This window comes from Neovison vison, chromosome 3 (assembly GCF_020171115.1).
Source record: "Neovison vison isolate M4711 chromosome 3, ASM_NN_V1, whole genome shotgun sequence".
NCBI lineage: Eukaryota > Metazoa > Chordata > Mammalia > Carnivora > Mustelidae > Neogale > Neogale vison.
Window position 1 is genome coordinate 162,188,315 of NC_058093.1, and position 23,603 is coordinate 162,211,917.

Genomic DNA, 23,603 nt, shown 5'->3' on the forward strand with positions numbered 1-23,603 from the left:
TGTAGATGGCAAAATACAGTATTATGAAAATTAAGGACCTTAATGTGTATTTTTGCCCACACATGGGAAACTAAAAACCTGTCTACATGAAGACCTATGGACAAAGCCAGAATTCTCCTCAAGATAACATTCTGAAGCAGCAATCAGTTGAGAACCCAAATTTCTGTATCTTGGGAATTTTTACAAAGTGCTTGTGTTAATAATAGAAGGTAGTATGTGCATAATGCTAGAAAGCATTCTGTAATAGAAACATGCTCATTTTGCAAGAACTTGAATTATGCTGACATATTTAATTCTTACAACCACCTGTCAAGGTAGGTATTAATGTTATAGAGAGGACTGAGACACAGACACATTACTTCCCTTCTACTAGGCGATCCCTAAGTAAGAAGCCAACCTGGGATCCAAACCCATGCCTTCAGTCTCTAACTGCTTCACTGTCCCAATATACCATCTTGTAGTAAATGGTGCCAACTTACTTGGAGGGTAATTTGGCAGTACTATTAAAATGTAAAAAGTAGGAGGTCCTATTTGTTCACCTTTAGGAATTTTTCTTACAGAAATCTACAGCCTATCCCACAGGTTCAATGAAGTATTATTTGAAATTAAAAAAAAAAAAAAGCTAATCTAAGAGGGGGATAGTTAAATAAATGAAGACACACACATATCATAAAATACACTACCATCTCAAAGAAAATATGCACTGACAGAGAAAGATGTCCATAAAGTGACGAGTAAAAATAAGCAGGCTAAAGAACAGTATGTATAGAAAAAGCATGTATTCAAATGTATGTGTTGTCCATACACTTAAAGGCCCCCAACTTACATTCACACCACATAAAAATATTCCAGCAATTACCAATTGTTACCCTGGAGAGGGATAGAAAAGCAAAAGTTCAAGGAGGAAATGTTATACTTTTTAAATATTTGCGTATTTAGAAGCACAAATTACTTTCATCCTCTTTAAATTGTATATTAATCTCTACATTATGCCATTTATATAATTTATGCCTGCATTATTTAAATTACATAGTATTTAATAAATAATTTAAAAATCCATTTCAAACAAAATAAAAATGAATACTCAAGCAGCAACAGAAGCAGTTATATACCTCATACTGTAAAGCACAGTGGAGAAAACAAAATAGAGATATATTGAATTTTTTCCAAAGCAAGCATTACTCATCATTCAATCTGAGTCAAGAAAATTCTTCAGTGTTATTCTCCCAGACTCGTCTGAAATGACACAGCATCCAGCTGTAGCTGCCAGAAGGAATTAGTTGCAAAATATATCTTGAGATAATTGTGGAAAATGACTTTGTTATATGGAATTATTTGATCCTGACCACTTAAATGTTGAAGAATGACAAAGACAATGATGCTTGCTTTGTCACAGTTAATAGTCACCCTTTTCTCTGGACTATAGTTAGACAACAACATCACCTCCTCAATAATTCATTGATTTAACAAATATTTACCAAGCACACACACACACCAAAATGAAATACAATAAAACATGTCATCACCATCTCTAGAGACACTTATCCCCTGGTTTACTGTAGTCAGGGAAGGGAAGGTGGCAAACAGCTAATTTACTTAGAAATGGATTTAAAATAAAAGAAAGGAGACCAGGCCATATGCCTTGTTCATATTCATTCAAAATGCTAATTAGGCTGTATAAAAATTACCTTTGCCTACCCCATTTCTGACAGTTTTCTTATAATTCAGATTCTATGAAAGTAGTGATAATCATTGTGGTATTATTTTATGTTATTTTATTTGGCCATTCCTTTATTGCTAGTACCTGGCACAAGGTAGGCACTGAATAGAAACCTGGCTAATGAATAAAAACAAGAGGAATGATGACAAGGAAGAACTGATGTGCTGAATTTATTGTCTTGTGTACACAACTCCTTATTCTCTTCTGAAAAATCCCTTCCTGCTTTGATTTGAATGGGAGCTATCATATTCCTGTAGACACTTAAGAGTTCTCTACAAATGACAGGTGGTGGGATGGTCCCTACTGGGTACACAGGAGGGACAATCGTCGATCTTCCCCAGCACACATTGGCCTAAATCTCAAGAAAATAAATCTCAGTTGCTTTCTGAAAATAACCCCATGTGATGAGAGCCTGAAATTAGCTAAAAGCTGAGTCTTCAGCCATGTGGAAGTAGCCCGGTCCAGAAAAGAAGTCTTCTATATGGACAGAAGCAGAGATGAAGGAGGCCTGGACACATTCAGTCCTTCTTTCCGGGTGTTGCTAAGGACCTGTGTTCTCCTATGCTGCTTTAGGCTTATACAAGTCGTCCAGTAAATTCAACTTCTCGCTTAATTGGTTAGAGTTTGATTTTAGTCACTGTCCATGACCAAATGTTCATGACCAATGTGTGCATTAGACTAACTACTAAGCCCTTAGTTGGTTCTTTTCACAGGCTATTTTTAAAAAATACAAAAGACATGTTTCTAAGCCTTATGTTAATGTTTTACTCCTTTAGAAGTAAATAAAAGAGTAGCTATTGCTAACACTTACTTCATCACTGGCAACTCAAATTCTTAATGAGATAAAACTTGGGAATGCAGAGTGTTAGCCCTTTGTCAAATATACACTTTGATCCATCCAGACAGATAATTAAAAAATTTAAAATACTATATAAAATTGGGAACTCACCAGGCAAAACTATAAATAATTTTAGCAGTAAGAGGTCTTTACCTAGAACACAACTTTGATGAGCACCAGCTAAAAGAATTTCTGAATTCCAGGCTTCAGAGAGAAGGCCAACATTTTAAAAATATGAAGCAGGTACCTCAATATTTTCATAATATGTCCTAGAGGCCTTCTGAAAGCCAAAAGGCTTATGTGTTATGTCATCCTTGTTTCTAATTGGAGTCATAAGGTAAGAATCTACCATAAGTGTTTATACTAAAAACCAAGTCAAACATCTCCCACCAGATTTATTATACTCAAGGAATTAAGATATAATTTAAGTATTGGCATATAGATTTCTGCTAAATACATTCTGGGGCAAGTACTTTTTTCTGCTTGATGTACTACCCACCTTAATATTAGCCAAGTTTTCCAACCCTCCCCAGTCTATCCCCCTTTCTATCCCATTTCTTAGACTATGTGGAGGAATAAAGGTTATATTTATCAGGGCACAAAACAAACAGAACTGGTTTCAATCAGCCGATATTTGTTGATATGAAATATGGGCTGAGTCTCTTTAAGGAGGCAATGGAGCATTAAAACTTACCTTTGCCAACAAAAGACTCTTTATGAAATCAGATAGTCCCTATTGCTTTCGAGCCTTCTTCAGTCCCGATTCTACCAGTTGAGTTCTGCCTACAACGAGGCTGGGAGCTCATTATACTATAATACCACATTTAGATGTCAGGATGAAGAAAAATGATTAGCTCTGATGTGATCAAAATATCTATTCCTTCAAAAGAAATACAAATAAGAATTACCTATTAACCAACTCTAAATTAGTGGTTACATAAAGTCTTACTTAGATTTTTCCCAGAGGTTGCCATTCAGCATTATTAAATTATGCCTGAAGATAAATTAGGCCAGATGTTTTTCTCTTAGATTCACTGAAATGCAGGCAGTAGGGAGTAGGCCCACAGGAATCAGATCCTCTCTGCAGAAGCTATCTCTAGGAAAAGCTTTGAGAGTTCTGTTAACTCTTCTGATATTCAGGTTTTAAGAGGTAACTATGTCTGCCATCAGGTATAAAGAACATATAGGAGAGCAAACACTGGGATACTCCATAGGTATCCTGATGCAAAGGGGAAATAAACATGAAACACATTATTTCCATATTACTGGAAATTAAAACAGGAAAATGAAAGTCTGTTTTGTGACCCTAACATCTCAGAGGTGGCCTTGCCTATGATAATTATAACTAACATGCCCCCATATAAAGGCAAAAAAAAAAATTTTTTTAAGGAATTCACTGCGAAAATCAATGTCCCCTGCAGATAAATTATGTCATGATGAACGATACAGTTTAACATGTACCTGAGTATGTATTAACAACTCCGTCCTTATTTGAGCAAAAGATTGGTAGGAAATTGGTAAGAAATCTGGTTTTGAGTTTTTCGCTTTGGAGCATGAGACAGATAGGGCTGCACACGGCTGAGCTGAAGGGCTGGACAAACATTGTTCATCTGGTTTTAAGATGCATATGGTCAACACATTCCTTGTGGTGTGAAAGTCTGCAGGCTTTCAAGACAAGTTTTCTTCCCCCTTTTTATCCCTTTTGCTCCATGAAGGAGTAGGCCTCAAAGGGGAGTCTGTCAGCTGTCAGGAGTTTCTGTAGGCTCTATCTAGAGGAGAGTGGACACTGGTGGGAAACAGCCGGAGGGTGACTGAGCCCTCAATGGAAGGGAAATGGAGACAGGAATCTCTGAGACAGACTGGGAAACCTAATCCCTTAGTGGGGGTGCTTCCTCTACGCACATTCCCCAGGCCCAAAGAGAGAGAAAGAGAGAAAGAAAGAGGTGTTATTACAGTGTCTGCTTTCCTCCTCTCAATGGTGTGGAAATCTGGTCATACCTTTTCAATGAAGCACAATTTGTCTGCACGAGGGAACTTGAACTCATTGAAAATGTCCAGGTGCCCTTTTTCTATCTCTCCAACTATCTTGGAATTCAATTCCCTATGAGCCATAATTGTTCTACTGCTTCTGGTGAGAAGGCTTTCCTCCTCGGTAGACAGAATGAAAAGCAAGTATTTTAAAAAGCCAAAATATAAACAGAATTATCTTAAGATGGAATATGAAAGAATTTTCCTGGCAATGAAAATTCCCTATTGTTTACTGGTTTGAAAATATCAAAGAATAAATATGAGACAGGCTGATTTTACAGAGCAATTTAATGTAATGGAGAAGAAAAAAGAGGGACCTAACCTTGTTTGCCTCCCTTACCTCTTAAGCATGTAATTATGCGTTTAGTGTCTCATAAACAAAGGTAGAAGGCAGAAGGCGTCCTAGAACAAAAACACCTGTTTTGCTGCAAGGGCTGCATCTGACAGGATGGGGATGGATAGAAAATAGTTAAAAAAAAAAAAAAAAAAACCACACACACACACACACACACACACACACAAAAACCTGAAATCTCAGTGGCTTAAAACAAATGCTTATTTCTCACTCACATCTCTATGTCCACATCTCTAGAAGTAGGATGACTGAAATTCCATCTTGTCACCAGCTTCTGTGATCAACACAACTGAGAAAGAAATAAGGAGCATCAAACGCTGGCTAGAGGGGACAAAACAACTCACAGAGTTAATGCCTAACTTCAAGGGGGCAGAGAAGTACAGCCCCACCATTTGTCCCTAAGGAGGGAAAATGAAAGAACAGTGCACCAGCCTACTGACTAACAAAATATCCAGTCAACCATTCGTTAAAGACAGAGAAAGATTTTTTTAAATAACTCAGAAGACAATCTCTTTTTTCCCTGTTGACTCTATCCAAAACAAAGATATATGAACAAACACATAGGGAAAAGACTATAACAAAACGCTAAAGTTTATTAAGGTCCTACTGTTTGTTTCTACATCATTTTTCTAGATGACATCTTGCATGTGCTTAAAGTTGCCTTTTTTCCCTAAAGCTGCCTCCCACTATCACCTAACACTAAGAGAATGAGACAAAATGTCATGAAAAGATGGAGCGGGAAGACTGGACTAATTAAGAACAAAACTCATTCTTCACTGCAGCTTTTAACAATAGAAAAAATGTTTAACTTTCAAGCATCTTGCATTTCCCACTATGAAGTTGAGTTTAGTAAATAGTGAGTTCTGGAAAAAAGGGTGGGCAGAGTCATTAAAATATTTTTAAAAATGCAATATCTGTATTTGCTGTTGTTGGTTTTTGGGTTTTTTGTTTTGTTTTGTTTTTTGTTTTTTCTCCCTGCTGACAGTCTTATTTAGTTACTGGAAGTTGGCCTGTAAAGATAGCATTAGTCAAAAAGTGATAATAGACATAAAAAATTGGAGAAAGGATGAGAACATCTTTATGTATGGTTAAGAGTATCTTTTTCTCATTCCCTCATCAAAGATCCTGATGGATTAAAAGAGTTCTTCTCTTGCTACAAGTAGCATTTCTGCCTAGAGCAGACCACACATAAACATCAACTTTTAGTACCTCATACCTTTATCCAAACTGAGAAAGTATGGTCAAATTTCCATAAGACTGGGGGGGGTGTGTGTGGAGGCAACGGAGAAGAAGAAATTTCCTGAAGCACTATCTTTGTTTCATTTAATCTCTAGGAGAAGAGAAAGACTATTAGATGAATAAACAAAAAGTGACAGCAATAAGACTGTCCATACGATTCTATAATGAAACAAGGAGTCGCTATGCTGATCTTATCTCAATATTTAGAGGAATAAATGAAGATTTACACTACAGAAATGTTTGCTCTCTTTTGCTAAGTTCAGATCCTCTAAGGATCATGGTCAACCCCGTAAAGAAAACTTGGCATTTAGTTGGTGAATAAAAATATTTACTTGTATTCAGAAAGTACCTGGAAGCTTCATCCAGAATTACAGATTTTGTAAATTCAGATCCTAAATTGGTTAGACTATGTTGTAAATGTTATATATAGACTCTTCATACAGAACTCAGAAACTGGTCTGTGAGGGAAAATAGAACAGAAACCATCCATTGTAACTTTTAGTCTCTAAATCAAGAAAGTAAATTTCAGAGAAAACAGACCAAAGAAATCTTTAGAACCTTTGCAATAGCTGCCTTTGCTTTAACACTTTTTAAATATAAAATTAGTATCATAAAAAAACAGAAAGAATGTATGAGGAAGTGTCTACATTAATATGCTCAGAGACTAGAGCCCGAAAGTTGGACAGACATGGATTTGAATCATTGTTCCACTACTCACTAGCACAGCAAGTTAATTCAACCTCAGCATAGTAAAGGTGAGGGCATTCATAATTTGTTTTCCCAACATGCCTTCCATCTGCTTTTTATTGGTGCTTCAGTGTAATTTCCCTCTGCTCTATGTGATCCTTCTGTGGCAATCAATCATGTTATCTGATCCTAGCCATTGCTGTGAGGGATAAGTATATCAGTCAAGTAGGGCAGAATGAAGACTTCCCTGGGATTAGCATTAAAATAATAACAATAAATAATAATAATTTTAGAAGATTGATTCCTTTTATATTGGTGTGCTAAGTTTAGAGGATGCAGGTATGGGGTGCCAGAGACCACCTTCTCTGTCCAAAGCTCTGATTGAACCCTGCCTGAAGGCAAGCAAAGTCAAAGACAAGTATAAAAAAAAAGCAAATACCTTGATGGCATTCTCTAAATCTCAACATCTATTTAGAACTGAAGTCTACCCTTGGGTTTCTCAGCTATGTGAGCCCTTTTACTTAAACCACTTTGAGTTAAATTTATTTCACTTTCTACTGAAAGAAATTCAACTAAAAGACATTCTAAACCTCAATTTCTTCATTTAAAAAAATGTAGATAGGGGGTACCTGGGTGGCTCACTCAGTTAAGCTTCCGCTCTTTGCGCAGGTCATGATCCCAGGGCCCTGGGATGGAGCCCTACATCAGGCTCCCTGCTCAGCGGGGAGCCTGCTTCTCCCTCTCCCTCTGCTGCTCGCCCTGCTTGTGTGCCCACTCTCTCCATCAAATAAATAAATAAATAAATAAATAATCTTTAAAAAAATGTGGATAATATTACAATATCTCTTCTAGGTTTGCTCTCAGGATTAAACAATATAACACATATAACAAGTTAATGCAGTGTCAGGCATATAAGTACCCAATAATATTAGTTCTTAGAGGCCATTATTATTAATTAGTGTTACTTGAGTAATAGTAATATGTCATGATAAGTGACACAAGAAGATTATTCTGTTGTTATATAAGATTCCTATACTCTATGGCTATGACACCAAGCTTATAAATATTTTACTTATTTATAAAAAGGAGATTATTTACTCGGCAAACATTTCCAATCTGCATTGTAGTCAATGTACTAGATAATTTGCTTGCTCTGAAAGTCATAGCAAACCTTTATAAATCATCATTGTGTCTTATTAAAACCAAATAAAGAAGAAGATTACTTTTAGGCTATTGAATTCCCACTACTGTACATAATTTCAAATTTACAGCGAAGTATCTCTTGGGTCCTAAGAAGTTTTTTGGTTTTTGTTTTTTTTTTTTTTTAAGTTAATTTCCCAAAGGCCAAGGTCCATATCTTATTACATTCCCAAGTCACCTAACATATTAATGGCAGGAACTGAATATTTTCCAGTGCCATTAAGCATGATGACTATCAAATTATTATCCCAAAGTAATAAAAGGCGCTAGTGAGCTGAAAGTAGACACAGGCTTTCAAAATCGTCAGTTGTCCAGTTGATTCTTGAGAAATCTGATCCCTTCTCTAGACTGTACAGTGACAACTCAGCATGGCACAGAAATAAATCAAGGAGACATACGTTTTATAGTTCTACAAATATGTTGAAAACTTCTAGACTTAGCTCTAATAGCTCCCCTGAAAAACTCTTTTTGACTCCTTCACTTTACACGACTGTAATTAGCAACAACTTAAAATGAGGTAGGGCATTAGGCACTCAGGAAACAATTATAAACAAGAAAGCATATTGTCACAACTACATAGTGCTTTGAGAACATATAAAAGCTTCTCAAGGGAGACTGAAATCTGAAGAAAGCATAGAAATCTGCCAGATAAAAAGGAGGGGGAGAGGTAGGACATCACAAAGTGAAGAAACAATGTGTACAAAGTTAAGGGAAAGTATGATAAATTCAGAGATCTCACGCAACTTTTATATGACTGGAGAAGGGACTCAAACAATGAAACTGGAGAAGTACAAATAAGATAATCCTAAAAGATTTTGCAACAAGTGGACTATACTTCTAAACATTTTTTTAAAAGATTTTATTTATTTGACAGAGATCACAAGTAGGCAGAGAGGCAGGAGGAGCAGGGAGGGAGGTGGGTGGGAAGCAGGCTCCCCACAGAGCAGAGAGCCCAATGTGGGGCTTGATTCCAGGACCCTGGAATCATGACCTGAGCCAAAGGTAGAGGCTTTAACTACTGGGCCACCCAGGCGCCCCAAGGACTATACTTTTAGAATAACACAAAGCTAATAACAGGGTTTTTTAAAGTGGCATTTTGTATATTCCTTATTAGCAACTCCAGATTCACTCTGTCCTCCTTCACATAGTTCTCCGACCCAGTAGGCTGACATCTGTGAATTTTCTCAACAGAGACCCCCTCATCCTCTAGCTTCTGGATGGGTTCAGCTTACAGGAAGCTGAGGAAAGATGAGTGAATAGAAGGCAAAGGCATCAGTGTACTGAGGTGATGTGTCTCCCTGTCCACCCCCAGGAGTGGGGGAGGGCCAGCAGTGGCTATATCCCACTGTCTGTGGTCACAGTTTGTGTCAGGCACCCTTCTCCTATAAGACCACATCATTGCAGTAACCATTCCCTACTCTTCTTGGCCCCTCAAGTCTAAGGGGAGTGACAGTCCCTTACTGGTTACATCCCTGATTTGCCTCACTAACCCTTGTTCTTTAACTGGTGTCCTAACTTCACTTAATCACCCCTTTAAGATGGCAATATTGCCATCTGTTTCTTACAGAAACTAAGTCAGCCTCAAGGGGTATCATAAACCAGTTTCACCTTTAAAGACATGATTATGGATGCAATAAGAAGAATAATTCTGAATGGAGGCAAGTCTGTCATCAGTGAAATCATTACAAGGTTGTTGCAGGAACTTAAGGAGAAAAGGAAAACCAGCAGACATGAACATTAACTGGCATCTTCTAATGTGAGATGCTGTGCTAAGTACATTATACACATTACCTTATTTAAATATTCCAACCACTCTTTTATGTTATTCCCTGCTAATACACAATGAACTAAAATTGAGAAATGTTATATAATCTGCCCAAGGTCAAATACACAGTAAGTGGCAGAATTGAGACTCAAACATTATCTGCCTGACTTTTAGGCCCGTCATTACTCTTTATTCTTTTCCTAACCTATATACTGCCTGTGTCAAAGTAAATTACAGTGGAAATGGATATAAGTGTAGGATGTAAGGATAATGATTTGAAGATTTGAAGCAAAGGAGACAAAACTAGTGGAACTCAGTGATTACTGGATAAAAGGGGAAAAATACAAAAAGACGTTAATGATGACAAAAAGGTTTCTGGCTTAAACAACTGTGAAGACGGTGGTGGCTTTCACCAAGAGATGAAAGAGAGGAAGAGAAGACTTGCTGTGAGCAGGAGGCGGGGAAGAAATGAGGCATTTGGTTTTAATCTTTTTTACTTTATCGGTGTTATGAAAATGCAGATGCAGAGATTTCCACTGTGATACTAAAGAGCCATATACACCTTTTCATCAGTCCCTAACAACTAAGATATAGATATGGACACTAGAGTCTGACAATTAAATGCATCTGCCTATGAGTTTGAATCTTGAACCTGGGATGCAAAGACAAAGCAGATGGTGATACACTCATATGCTACACTGGCAGCAAGGGCAGTGTCCTACGTCAACACTAAGTCACAGTGGTGACCATTAGTGGTGCCCATAGCAATATCCCAACTATTCTTATAGCATGACTTTGTGTGTGTCTACTGCCCAGGCTCTATTGATCCTTGTCTATTTTTCTAGCCTGTTTTTGTGGGTTTTTTTTTTTGATCCTTCCTGATAATTATATGATTTACTTTATAGAATCCAAAATATCCTTTTCTACTTAAGTTATCAAGACTTGCTTTCTGTTGCTTGCAACGCATAATTCTGACTGACAAAGCTAACACATTCATGGCAGTATCTTGTTCAGTATGAGGGGGGTCCTTTCTGCATTGCTCTTAAATCATTTCTAAACCATAAGCTGAATATATTAAAGTACTATACGTTGAGGGACCTCTTAGAAGATTTCAAAGAATTCATGGTCAGGTGGGGATACAATGCCAAAGGTAAAGTTCTACACTGCAATGTGACTAAAAGTGTAAGACATAAAGGAGACAACAATAAAGTATACTCTAAAATACACACACACACACACACACGATACCAAGCAGAATAAAGACAAATCCACCCATAAACACTTAAGACAGAGTATTAAAAGTGCAGAATCTCAAGGGTAAACAGAACACGTAACAACTCTTAAATACAAAAGCATATTACCTCTTAAAAAGTAATAAACTCAGCTCAGACACAGTGTCGCACTGTCACAACCACCCATATAAGAACATAATGAAGAAATATTTCCAAAGTATTAAGAGTAAAAAATTGTCAATTAAAACTTTTATAACTAGCTAAATTATCACTCAAAGGTGAGAACAACATTGATCTTTCAGTTTTTCCCTATCAAGTCTCTCCACTTTTTTTTTTTTTTAAATGAAAGATGTGATACTTTGTGACGATATCTCTTATTTGAATTATAATCTACATATTTGGGGGATAAATGGAGGGGGTGATGCTGTCTTGGCCACTTTTGTACATTCAATCTGGAATGTGTTCAGATTCAATTTATGAGGATAGGAAGGACTTAGGGAAAGAGTGTGGATAACAGGTGGATCATGTTGTCGTTTGCCCACAGTTCTCTTTTTTAATTCTCAGAACTTCATATGAGTTTATAATTCTTTCAAAATATTGAAGTTTAGGGGGTATAGCTCAGTGGTAGAGCATTTGACTGCAAAATATTGAAGTTTAATAAAAAAAAGATTTAAGGGTGGGCAATATAAAAACATTTTAGATATTTGAAGACTGTTCATGAACCCAGAGCCCCTCATTAAAAACAAAATAAAACAAAACAAAACCTGTTAAAGGAAGTAATTTACAAAGAAGGGGGAGTATGATACAAGAAACAGATTTGAGCACAGAAGATGGTAAAATATTGATAAGTGTAACGACCCATTTTTAACTATCTTTACTGTGTTTCAAAAGAATATAAAATAAATCTGTAGAAGGCTGTAGAAAATGGGACACTGGTGTGACATGTAACAAAAACTGCAAAATTCTCCATATTATTAGGAAAAACAATCATGACATACCCCTTTAAAACGTGTTGCCAATATTGAAAAGGGTTTCCCATGACCTGTTTGACTTTAACTTGAAGATAATTGCAAGACTTTTTTCAGTAAGATCAGATCTACTCTAGAAAGAGAAACACAGCTTCTGTAAGATTTTTAAAAAGAGATTAAAGGCAAAATTAGTTGAAAGGTTGGGACTATACAAAATACAGTTAATCAAAAGAGGAGGAGCTGAATGTGAGCTATATTTAAGATGGAATTTACCACTCTCCTCAGATACCAGTGTTTAGGTACACATGGATAAGTAAACCCACACAGACAAGAATATTATCACATTTCTCTTTTTGTACCCAATGTACAACACTTTTATGGGAGATATCCAATAAATGTTTGACAGAACTGGATAAATTTCATTTGAAATACTCGTGGTACATAAAGATACAAAAGGAATTATTCATATAAGTCTGAAATTTAGGGAAAATATCAAGGCTAGAGTCTTTATCATGAGAGAACAGCCACTGAGGCAGGTGGGAAGGTCAAGGGACAGGAGGAAAATGAGAATAAAATGGAAGGGATAGGCAGCATTCTAAGATACACGGACACTAAAGGAGAAACCAAGAGGAGGAGACCCTCAATCAAGCAGGAAAAAGCAAGGATAGTGATGGAAAGGGAACAAGAAGAATATCAGAAAAGTTTGATGCAAAATGTTTTAATTTAATTTCTTGGCTTGTTTTAAAAGAGACAAGAAATTAAACAGAAAGGATTTAGGAAAGACAACTTTTGGTTGCAAGAATTTGAAGACAATATTTTAAAGGAAGGAGATAAGAGAGTATCTGTTGTGTGTGCATGGTGGGGGGAAGGGAGAATGGAGGGGGTGATGCTGTAAATTATAATGATATGTAGTCGCTCTTTGTCCTTTTTCTGGCAGAGAGCTCCCAAACCCTTGGAATTTCCTAAGTGTTGAGAAGATTAAGAGTGTCTTTCATTATGTTAATAAGATGACTTCTGGAAAGTACCTAAGGATGGGGGCTGGTTGACAAGGAGCCAACCATGTGATTAGGTTTGAACTTTCATTCCTACTTCCTGACCTTGCGGGTGGAAGAGGAGCTGGATAATGGCCAATGATTTGATCAATCATGACTATGTAATGAAGCCTCCATGAAAACCCAAAGGGACAGATCAATTCTGGGTTGGTGAACACGTGGAGACTTTGAGAGAATGGCTCACCTGGAGAGGCATGGAAGCTTCATGCCCTAACGTCATGTCTTGCCCTATGCATTTTTTTCCCTCTGGCTGTTCCTGAGTCATATCTTTTATAATAAACAAGTGATCGAGTAATCACTAGTAATCACTAAAAGTACAAGCAGTATGTTTCTCAGAGTTCTGTGACCTGTGTAGCAAATTAATTAAGCCTGAGGAAGAAGTCTTCGGAAGCTCTGATTTACAGATAGTCAGAAATACAGGTGAAAACTTGGACTTGCAACTGTCCTCTTAAGTGCATGGAGATGTCCCTGGAACTTCCAGGCTATAACTGGTAGGTCAATCAGAAGCATAAGTAATAACCACCTGGACTTGCCATTGGCTTCTGAAGGGGGTGGAGGGTGACTGCTGTAGAACTAAAGCCTTAACCTGTTGAATCTGATGTCATCTCTGGGTAGATAGTGGCAGAACTGAGTTGAATACTTGGATACCACTGGTGTTGCCTGTTCTATGTGTGGGGACCCCTTCCTCCACACCAAAACAGAGTCTCAGATCACTAAAAGAGCATCATACAGAATCCTGATGGTCCAAACAGCAACTCACTTCTTCAGTCAACAAGGTTCAGATATATGTACAAACTATATATACAGTCACTTATTTCTGACATTAAAAATTTAAAAAAAAAACTAAGAATAACCAGCATCTTCATTATATCATGTTTTCTCTATAACTGATCTGGAAAAGAAGCCCAAAGATCCTACCTCAATTTCTAACTCCACGAAATTTTTAAAATGGGTTCTAATACCTTATAGTTAATGAAATCTCAGAAATGCCATCTGTCTTCTGAATAAGGTGAAGAGGGTCCATCCTATTCCCCCCCTTTAAGTCATAAATAATATATTTGGAAATCAACAACTGCATAACTGAAGAACACAACACTTGCCAAAAAAATAGCAATTGTGGAATTATTTTAAACATCATTATGTAGTTTTTCATGGACTAATTTATGCTAAATATATGCCAAATAAGTCCATGGTAAACAACTATTGTAAAATAAATGATACATATATATACTTAGGAAAAAAAAAATTTTCTAAGTGTGTCCACTAAGTGTAGATTGCAATGCGTTAGAGGATTCCTCAGATTCTAAAAGTTCCACCAAAGGCTAAGGTCTTGGATGTCATTTAGGTTATACATTTCAGCTATTAAAGCCAATGTTCTGACAAGCCCTTTGGCTCTAACCCCAGGGCATGAGTTTGCCTTAAAACACATAAGAATGTGTCAGAGGGCTATATGTCAATCAACCAGGAGAAGTGCCTATTCCCAATTTAATGTTGTCAGTTGCTGACATTAAAACCAGCAACAGTTAATTGTTCCCACTTCAAGTGGGAATATTGAGGGGAGCAGAGAGGTAGGTGCCTAAGTTCAGGCTGATAAAGCTGTTAATTGCTACCCTTTTATGTAGATTTGTTTAATAATGAAAACAATGTGGCTAATCATATAATGTTTCTATTTGTTCCCCAAGGGCTCTTCAGGGAAAGTTTCAATCCCGGCTAGATTTCCACAGCTACCAACTGTGCAGGGACAAAAGCAGAACAATCAAGCCACTGAGTGGCCGGCAAGTAGCTGAAAGTGGTTCCACACTGATGCCCCTCCTCCGGGCCCTATCAGGAAGGAGCCAGGACCTGCTACTGATGAGCCTTGCAGGAGAGGTGGGGGTGGGGGGCTTAAGTTATAAATTAATAATCATAATAATTTTGTGCAGACTTTTGATGAAAAAGAGAGAAATGAAAAGCAGGCCATCTGAAAAGCAGGACATAAGTCTACTGTAGGCTTGGATCCTCCCTATGCCCCCATGTAACAAATCAGTTATATTCACATCAGGTTAAATGCCTGTGTTCATTAAAATTAGAAAGACACGACACAGATTTTTTTAAAAAAAATCCTGTGCCCGTTTTGCTCCTTACAGACAGGGTGATGATACTGGGCATATCATTCAACCGCACATTTGGCGACTGAGTTCCTGAAATAACCCTAGCTACCTACTGATCTCAAGAGAGTATTTTAGGTAACAAAGTGCCCCGTGTATGTTTTCCACAAATGTAATGTATATTACTCACTGATGTTAACTTTACTTTATTTGGCAAAGGCTATGGGACAGAATAAAGCTGCATCCTTTAAAATGTTTCTAACATCAATTTTGTTTTTGGACTCTATTACCCAATAATGGAAGCATTCAGAGACATCCCCAGAGCACTGATGTCTCCTCTCTCTATGAGAGATAGTCATTTTGTTTTGTGTGTTTTTAAAGAAACCCTATTTCTATTACCATCCATCCCACCAGCCCCACACTACAATTTACAAGGCCCAACTTTCTTGAAATAACTTGCAAATCGCTCCCTAATCTGCTCACAATGTAATTTTCAACTTTATTGCTAGGCCAACCCCCTCAAGTCTTTGGGTATTTCTGGACTTGTCCACTCATGGCCTCCTGAACCCATCCTCATGCCTGACATGACACCTTTGCTCATGCAGGGCTCTCTTCTTAGAATGTTCCCCTCTCATCACCAGTTCAATCTTACTCATATTTCAAGGACAAACCAAGTTTCACCTAATCCATTAAGCCTTCTGTGATCTCCACATACCACACAGCTTCTCCCTTCTGGGAATCCATGAACTAGCACCTGCTTGATCATTCCCGGGACACCTGCAGATGGTGTCTGCTCAGTCTTCCGCCAGCTTTCCTCGTCTCCTCTACTGAACTCAACACTCCTTGAGGATGTATCTTTGTGTCTTCCCCAGCATTTGAGCTGTATGTGTAGGAGCCCTCAAAATGGTTAGGGGCCATACTTCACATTTCCAGTGCATTTCAGTGAAGGTTGAAACTATATTCTTAAATAATAAATTTCATTACTTTATAAGTTCACTTCTCGGTGGTGAAATTCCTTTACAGGTACAGCTCTACAAGTCTAAAAGCTAGAGCACGCCAAGGGTCCATTTCTGACAGCCAAGGAATCTTCTGCAACCAAAGACTTTCTCAAAGGAGGGAAAAACTTAAGAAAGGATCAACTCTTAAAATTCCCTTTCATGTCAGCTGGAAATAAAAAATTAACAACCTAAACACTAGGCCTAAGTTCACATTTCGCATTTATTTCGAACACGTTTTTCCTAACTTGAGACTCAAAAGAGGCAGAGGGATTGCTAAACTCTTTCCCATCTTTCAAATTGCAATGAAAATTTAGGTTCCCCATCTGAAAGAAGAGATGATGAGATACAGACATAAAGATGATGTTACGTGTAGATCACAGAAAAGAGCTGAATCAAACCACTTGAAATGTAAGCGATTGAAAATAAAAAACACTTGCCATATGCGTTAGTTAGCCGGGCTCCTACGCCAATAAGCACTGTCACAATTATGCTCATGTGCTCTTTTGGGGCTTACCCCAAATCACGAGTCAAAATGTTCTCAACTATCAAGGCCTGCTCATAACCTGAAATCCAAGCCCACTGAGAAAATGCCAAAAGCAGTTACGAGTGCTCCCCCCTCCATCCCCATGTTCACTGTTCCTGAAAAGCTGTATATATTTCTAAAATACAAACACAAAAGACACGGCAACCAGTAAATTAACAATTATGAATTGTATTCTATTTTAACATCTACCAATACCATCCGGCTTTATTTCATAGGAACCCTAAGAGTTTATTCAGCATATAATGCATTATGCAAAAGAATCTTCTCCATGCAAAAGATTCACACAGATTTCCTTTTAATTCATAAAACCCCACTTAATTTTTAATAGAATATGATTTATAGAATTTCAATTTACTAAAACCTTCAGTAACTCTCGCTATATATATATATATATATGTTTTCTCCCAACAATGAGGCAAATTTGTCATTTAAAAAAATTTTCCCCAAAGGTCACCTTGAACTACCAAAAAAACAAAAACAAAAAAACAAAAACAAAAAATCCCCCACAAAAACCCTACTAATAGTCATTACCTTTGTGAATGTACCTAAACTACAAGCAAATAAATCAGCCATGTTACCAAGCACAAAGCTATTGAAGATTGTTAAGATTTATTTTCAGGTGCCAGTGAGACTAAACAAAGATTGTAAGGAATGAAACAAACAGAAGAAACTCAGGGAACAAATTAATACACTGAATCATTATCTTACCAGCAGCATTCCCTATAGAACAAAGTGATGGAACTATCAAAAAGCACTCCTCAAAGCAACAACATTTTTGCATGTTAGGAAAAAAAAAGAATTAACCTAGAATAAATATATAAATAACAGTATGTTTTGTGTTAAGCCAGTAACAAAGAAACCCCTTAGTGCAGTAAAACAAAGTCCTGTCAAATCCCCATTTTTTTTCAACAAAGAAGCATGAAGATCCTTTCACAATGGTTTAAACTGTATTTATAGTAACAGAGTGAAGACTTCAGATAAAAGTCAAAAGGATTAAAGTCAAAGCCCCAGCTCGACATGAGTTATGGTTTTGATTTTTATTCTTATTGTGCTCTACAAATATTAAGACAGAAGACACTTCCATGTGATTGTGGGATCCTCTGAGACTCTATAACCTTAGAAGAGCAGATAAAACAGATGAAAATGCATCTGGTTTAGGAGAAGCCTCCATATTAAATGGCAATGCGCAAAGTGACAACCACAACTGCAGAAGGCTGAGGGGGAGTGGAGGAGGCTGAAGGCTGAAATTTCTCCAACTGATGCAGGGCAAAAAGACAAGAAAAGAGAGAGAGAGGGAGAGGAAGAAAAAAAAAAAAGATGTGATCTTACTGTTTTAAAATGGCAGCCTGTTAATAATCACAACATTCCTGAAAATACAGAAAAATCATACTACCGTTCCTTCTTGCCTAAGCTAAGCAAGCTCACCACATACAAACATGACATACTTCTACGAGAAAATGGTAGGGCTTGAGAGCTGCATCTCTATCTAAAGCAAAATCCCTAGAGTTGGCACTCAGAGTTTGTAGATTTGCAGACCATATACTTTTCTCACAAAGAAAGCAAGCACAAATTCTGTTGTCGACTGGAAGTTCTTACTCTACAAAGAACTGTTCTTCCATCTATGTTTTTCTTAAAAATGAATGCAAAGCTACATGGAAACAGAAGCTTTTGGTCACAGTTCAAAAAATGTATTTTGCATTTCCTCTCCCCTGATACCCTCTCTTCCAAGATAATCTCGCTCACACACATGCTCCAGGAGGAGATATATAGTATACATGGTCTGATGGGAAGGTTATTCTTAATATTAATTTGGATACTCTCTTTAGTTCATATATAGCAAGAACCACATGCATATTTTCTGTCCATCCATAGTCTTTACTTTTAAAATCAGACATTTAGTTTAACATTTGATGGAGAAAAGGCTAAAAGTCCTTAACAGCAACAACCACAGCGAGATCATCAGGGACAGTGTGAAATATGTAATGATAGTATTATAGCACAGAAATGCCCCCCAAAACAGCATTCCTTATTAATTGAGTGTAAATTAATACAGTTATAAAAGTAAAAATTTTTTCATGCAAGTTTGTAAGAGAGTTTAAGTCTATATGTATTCATGTAATCATAAAGAAAACATGAAAAAATCAATATTACTCAAATGGATTCTTTTTTATTCACATAGTAATTTAAGAAAGATCATGTCTCAATTACAAATCACAAATTTCTGAGAAAGATATTTCCAGTATAATTACTTGTTATTTTGCTCAGTATTTTGTTTCAACTGTCACATTTTGAATACATACACATTTGTACAACTACCGGGGGAAAAATAACTTGAACCAAATTGAAAAATTACCATAACTACTAGTTCAATATGTCTGGTTAAAATAGAGACATCTGGTCTATCATTAATTCTTTTGTGTTGATGACTCCTAGTGTGTCTTTTCCCATCAATGAACTTTGTAAGAGAAAAAGGCAACTTTTAACAAAAAGCTGTGATTCAGAAATCTATTTCAGGATTTATCAATACAGATCCATTATAATTAGATCAAAGAGAGCACAGTATTTTCAAGAATAGTAACAAATACTAGTTGAATACAAATGGTTAGCTTTAAATCCATCAGAATAATATTATTTGTTAAATAATTCTCTGTAGGCAGATACAGGTAACTCATGAATCATTATTTTAAAATATTTATAAGTCAACTCACTCACTTGTTTAAAACACATACACTGAAGCTTTATAACACTTGATTGCCACTCCAAGGAACCTGAATAATGCATTTTTAGAAGCTTTGCACACCCCCACACAATTCTGAATTAATGGCTAAGCAAACAATAAGTAATGTACTATGCTCTAGCAAAATTCAGTGATAACATCAACCTGGCATCTACTTTACACTTACTGCTTACTTTTCACATATTCCTCACAGATAAGTTTCCTCTCCCAGATGCAGTTCATTAGAGAATGACTATCACCTGCCCATTCATCCACAGACAGTGAGTGATTTAGCAATTAACACAATCACAGATAAGAGGAGAAATCATAATATACACTACTACAAATTAAGAGATGAAGTAAAGGGGCCTAGCCACTTCAGCTTCCAATAATTAAACCGCAATTAAAAGGGACTTTTGTCACTCCTTCATAGGGCAATAGGGTCAATTATTTAAAACCCTTTGCTCCAATCCAGAAACACACCAGCAAGGCCCTTCAACCAAACTCAGATAATCACTTTTGACAAATGTTCTCCTTGAGCATGATGTAGTTACTCAAAAGCTTTTAAGAAGAAGAAGAAAAAAAACAGTTATAATAAAACAATCTTTACAAAGTCAACCCAATAACATGTTCTGTGGTCTTCCACCCTGCACCCCGCCCTCTACTGCATGCAGTTTGCTTTCTTTTGGCCAATTATAAAAGACAGTAAGTTGCTAAATAAATATTTAATTTATGCAGCCGAAACCCTGAAAGGCTGAGCTTCAAATGTAATGCCTTGCATTCCCGTGAGGCACACTGTACAGAAATATCCTTTTTAAAAAATCCGTTTACAGCTGTCCTTTAAAAGAAGAAAAAGAAGAAGAAGAAGAAGAAGAAAACCCACACATACACATGCATCAAACCAAAAACGCCGACGCCCCTTTGCCAACCAGCATTTCTATAGAGACATTCTTTCGATGATTAAAACGTAAGCTCCGAAAGGTTAAAGAAAAGCAGCCGAATAACACCGCCCAGGAAGCCAGCATTAAAACACACCTAGCTGTACACTCTTAATAACCTCCCACTACAAATGACACTGACCCAACTTCACCAAACACACACACGCCCCGACACACACACTCAAAAATTGCACACACGTGCACAGAATGTACACACAAACATCGAGCAGAACACAATACCTACAAAACACAAACGAACTTGATCCACACGAAACATGCACGTATCGGTGTGCATACATAATGCACACGACACGGCACACAGACACGCACGACCTAGCCCACATGCACACGCCCCACAAGTCCGTGTCGGACACACACCGTGCATGCACGTGTAAAATGTATGAACTCACAAACGCCGAACGGACACACAGACCGTGCACAGAGAGTTATTGATGAAATTCCGGGAGGTGGAGGGGCCGGGAGGGAGTGGTAATTGCCACACAAAGGTCTCCGGAGCGGCAGAGAGGGAAGTCGAGCGGGGCCGAGCGCTCTGAGATTCACTCGTGGCGAAGGCACAGCCGAGCCCCGACAGCGAAGTACCGGGAGAAGTGTCCCGGGCGGTCCCGGGCGCGGCGGGCGCGGGGCTCCCCGAGATAATCGCTGCGCCCCTCCGCGCGCGCACGCACACACACAGGGGCCCCTGGGCGAGCCCACTCCCGCAGAATAACAAAGAGCAGGAGCCCGGCGAGCGGGCGGCGGCTGGGGCTGGAAGTGGCCGTCTCCGCCGCCGCGGGCCGGCGCGGGGCGAGCGGCGGGGCCGGCGGGACGCGCGGGCGGCGGGCGGGGGGCGGTACGTACCAGGCGGGCAGCCTCGGCCCAGGTGCGGTCCTTCTTCTTCCTCTTGTCTTTCATGTTTGCATCTCATTGATGGTTCTGATGATGACGTGGGGGATTCCACGGGGTGCTCGGGGTTCGGGCGCGGAGACAATGACCCAGTGACCCGGTGACCCGCACTCGCTCCGCGGGGGGAGGCGCGCGGGCGGCGGCGGCGGCGGCGGCGGCGGGTGGGAGGGATGGAGCGAGGGGGTGGGGTGGGGTGGGTGGGGGCGCGCGGGCGGCGGTGGCGGCGCGCGGCGGGCGGGCCGGGGGCGGGGGCTGGGGCGGCGGCGGCGGCGGGGCCGGGGACAGGGGCGGGGGCGGCGCCGGCCGGGCTCGCTCGTGCGGGGCTCGCGCTGCGCCGCCGCCGCGGCCGCCGCGGTGACAGCTCCGGGGATGCTCGCTCGGCCCCGCTCACAACAATACACTCTGACGTCACGGGGAATGGCGACGCGGCCGCACACTCGCCGCGCTCACACTCACTCTCTCGCGCGCGCACACCCGCGCACACTCGCCGCGCGCCCCCCACTCCAGCCACGCCCCGAAACCCTCGCGAGACCCCTCTCCCTCCCACCCAGCCCCCCAAACCCACGGGACGCTGCCCGCTGGGTGCAGGCCGTGCCCCCCGGGCTCGCTAGGGCCGAAAACTGCGGACACTGTGGCCTTTGGAACTTGTGTACGAGTCCACTCTGCAACTCGATGCTTCTGTCCTGTGCGCTCACACTCTCGTACACACACTCCCTCTGCCTCTCTCGCGCTCTCTCTCTCTCTCTCTCTCTCACACACACACACACACACACACACACACTCACTCAGCACTACTTCCCTCTCCCTCTGCTGGACTCCTTTAACCCTTTTCTGCTTGGCTGGGCGGATTCCCAGAGCTTTGCTGAAAGTGTACAAAACCAACTTCTCACAGAACTAATACTGAACGTGCAACTTGACCCAACGTTGAGCCACCTACATCATCTTAAACAATGCAAGACCGAAGATTGGTGGCCGTGGCGCGGATCAGTGTCACGCTGTGCCTTAGCTTTAATTATTTTTCAACATCGTAGGGTCATCATTCCGTAGCGTAAAACGTGACGCATCTGTAAACAACTGCACAGTTAACACTTGGTATTTTTAAATTATTTATAATTGCCAGGTTTGGCATGCATGGAAAGTTGGATTGTTAACCTTGTTAGCGAACTACAAAATGATATGTTAAGACTTGAAAGTTTATTGTAACCTTTCCAACTTCTTAGATCGCTGGTAAATTGTTTAGGTCAAGAAAGTTATTGTTAAGCAAAGAAAGAAGTGGCTTTATGACCTACACATTAATTATGTGTGTATTTGAGTATCTAAAAAACAAAAAGGGCACTCCTACTGGATTATTTATGTAAGGTTACTTCCTAAATGTAATAATAATGGTATGTAAATAGTACTTGGGAGTTTTTTCATATACATTATCTCATTTGACCCTTTCAAAACAAGACACGCAAACAGATTTTTATGTCTACTGCACAAATGAGGAAATGAGACTTAAAAACATTACATTGCATGCGAGGTCTCTTGCTAAATCAGTTTTAGGAACCCAACCCAAGTGTTCTGACCCTATCCCCATGTTGTTTCTATTATCCTAAAATACAATACTAAAATAAATTATATATATATATTTTTTTTTTTTTTCCCTAACTAGAAATGAACATTTACATCTAATGGAAAGACATATGCCTAAGAATGAGAACAATACTAGTAAGGTGATTCCTTTGAGAATAGTGTCAAATGACTGAAGTAATAAAAATGTTTGATTACCTAAAATTAAGTAAAGGCAGTTCACAGCCATAAAGAGCTGATTATGTCAATTCTTTAAAAATATTTACTTTATTAATTCAATATAATAAGAAAAAGCTATGCATCAGTTTAAGGAAACGTTTAAAAATTATGTCCAGTTTCCTACTTTCTTTTTTTAATAGATTTAGAGAACACGCTGAAGTTATCCCTAGGGGAAAAAATTTACCCATGCAATTTGCATAACTCTATCCAGGTGTATTACATTTTTATTTTATATTTCAAATATATTAAATTTGAATCACGTTCACATCTGCTTTTATTTTTGACAACTCTCTTTATAACTAAAGCAATTGATTTATTTCAAAGTATTCTCATTCTAATGTTTTCTCTTCTATTCAGAAATACCTATTTTTAAGCAATCAGACCACAACATATAATTTTTTTTTTTGTGAAATGGTGCTTAATAAGTTTTAGAGCCAGAGAAAGGAAAACATACTTATTCAGTTGCTTAGCTGTAACTTATTATTCTTTAATAAGCAATTCTGGTTATTACAGAAGAGAAAATATATCATCCGGCTTAAGTG

At 38.7% G+C, this 23,603-nt stretch overlaps 1 protein-coding gene across 1 annotated transcript in view; it reads right to left on the bottom strand.

Annotated features, from left to right (window-relative positions):
• Nucleotides 1–21,278, bottom strand: part of ASXL3 (ASXL transcriptional regulator 3) — a 182,794-nt gene extending 161,516 nt beyond the window's left edge. The window contains exon 1 of the mRNA XM_044243202.1: nucleotides 21,226–21,278. The gene's annotated coding sequence lies outside the window, so the exon portion shown is untranslated. The remainder of the gene's footprint in view (nucleotides 1–21,225) is intronic.
• Nucleotides 21,279–23,603: the final 2,325 nt, after the last annotated feature.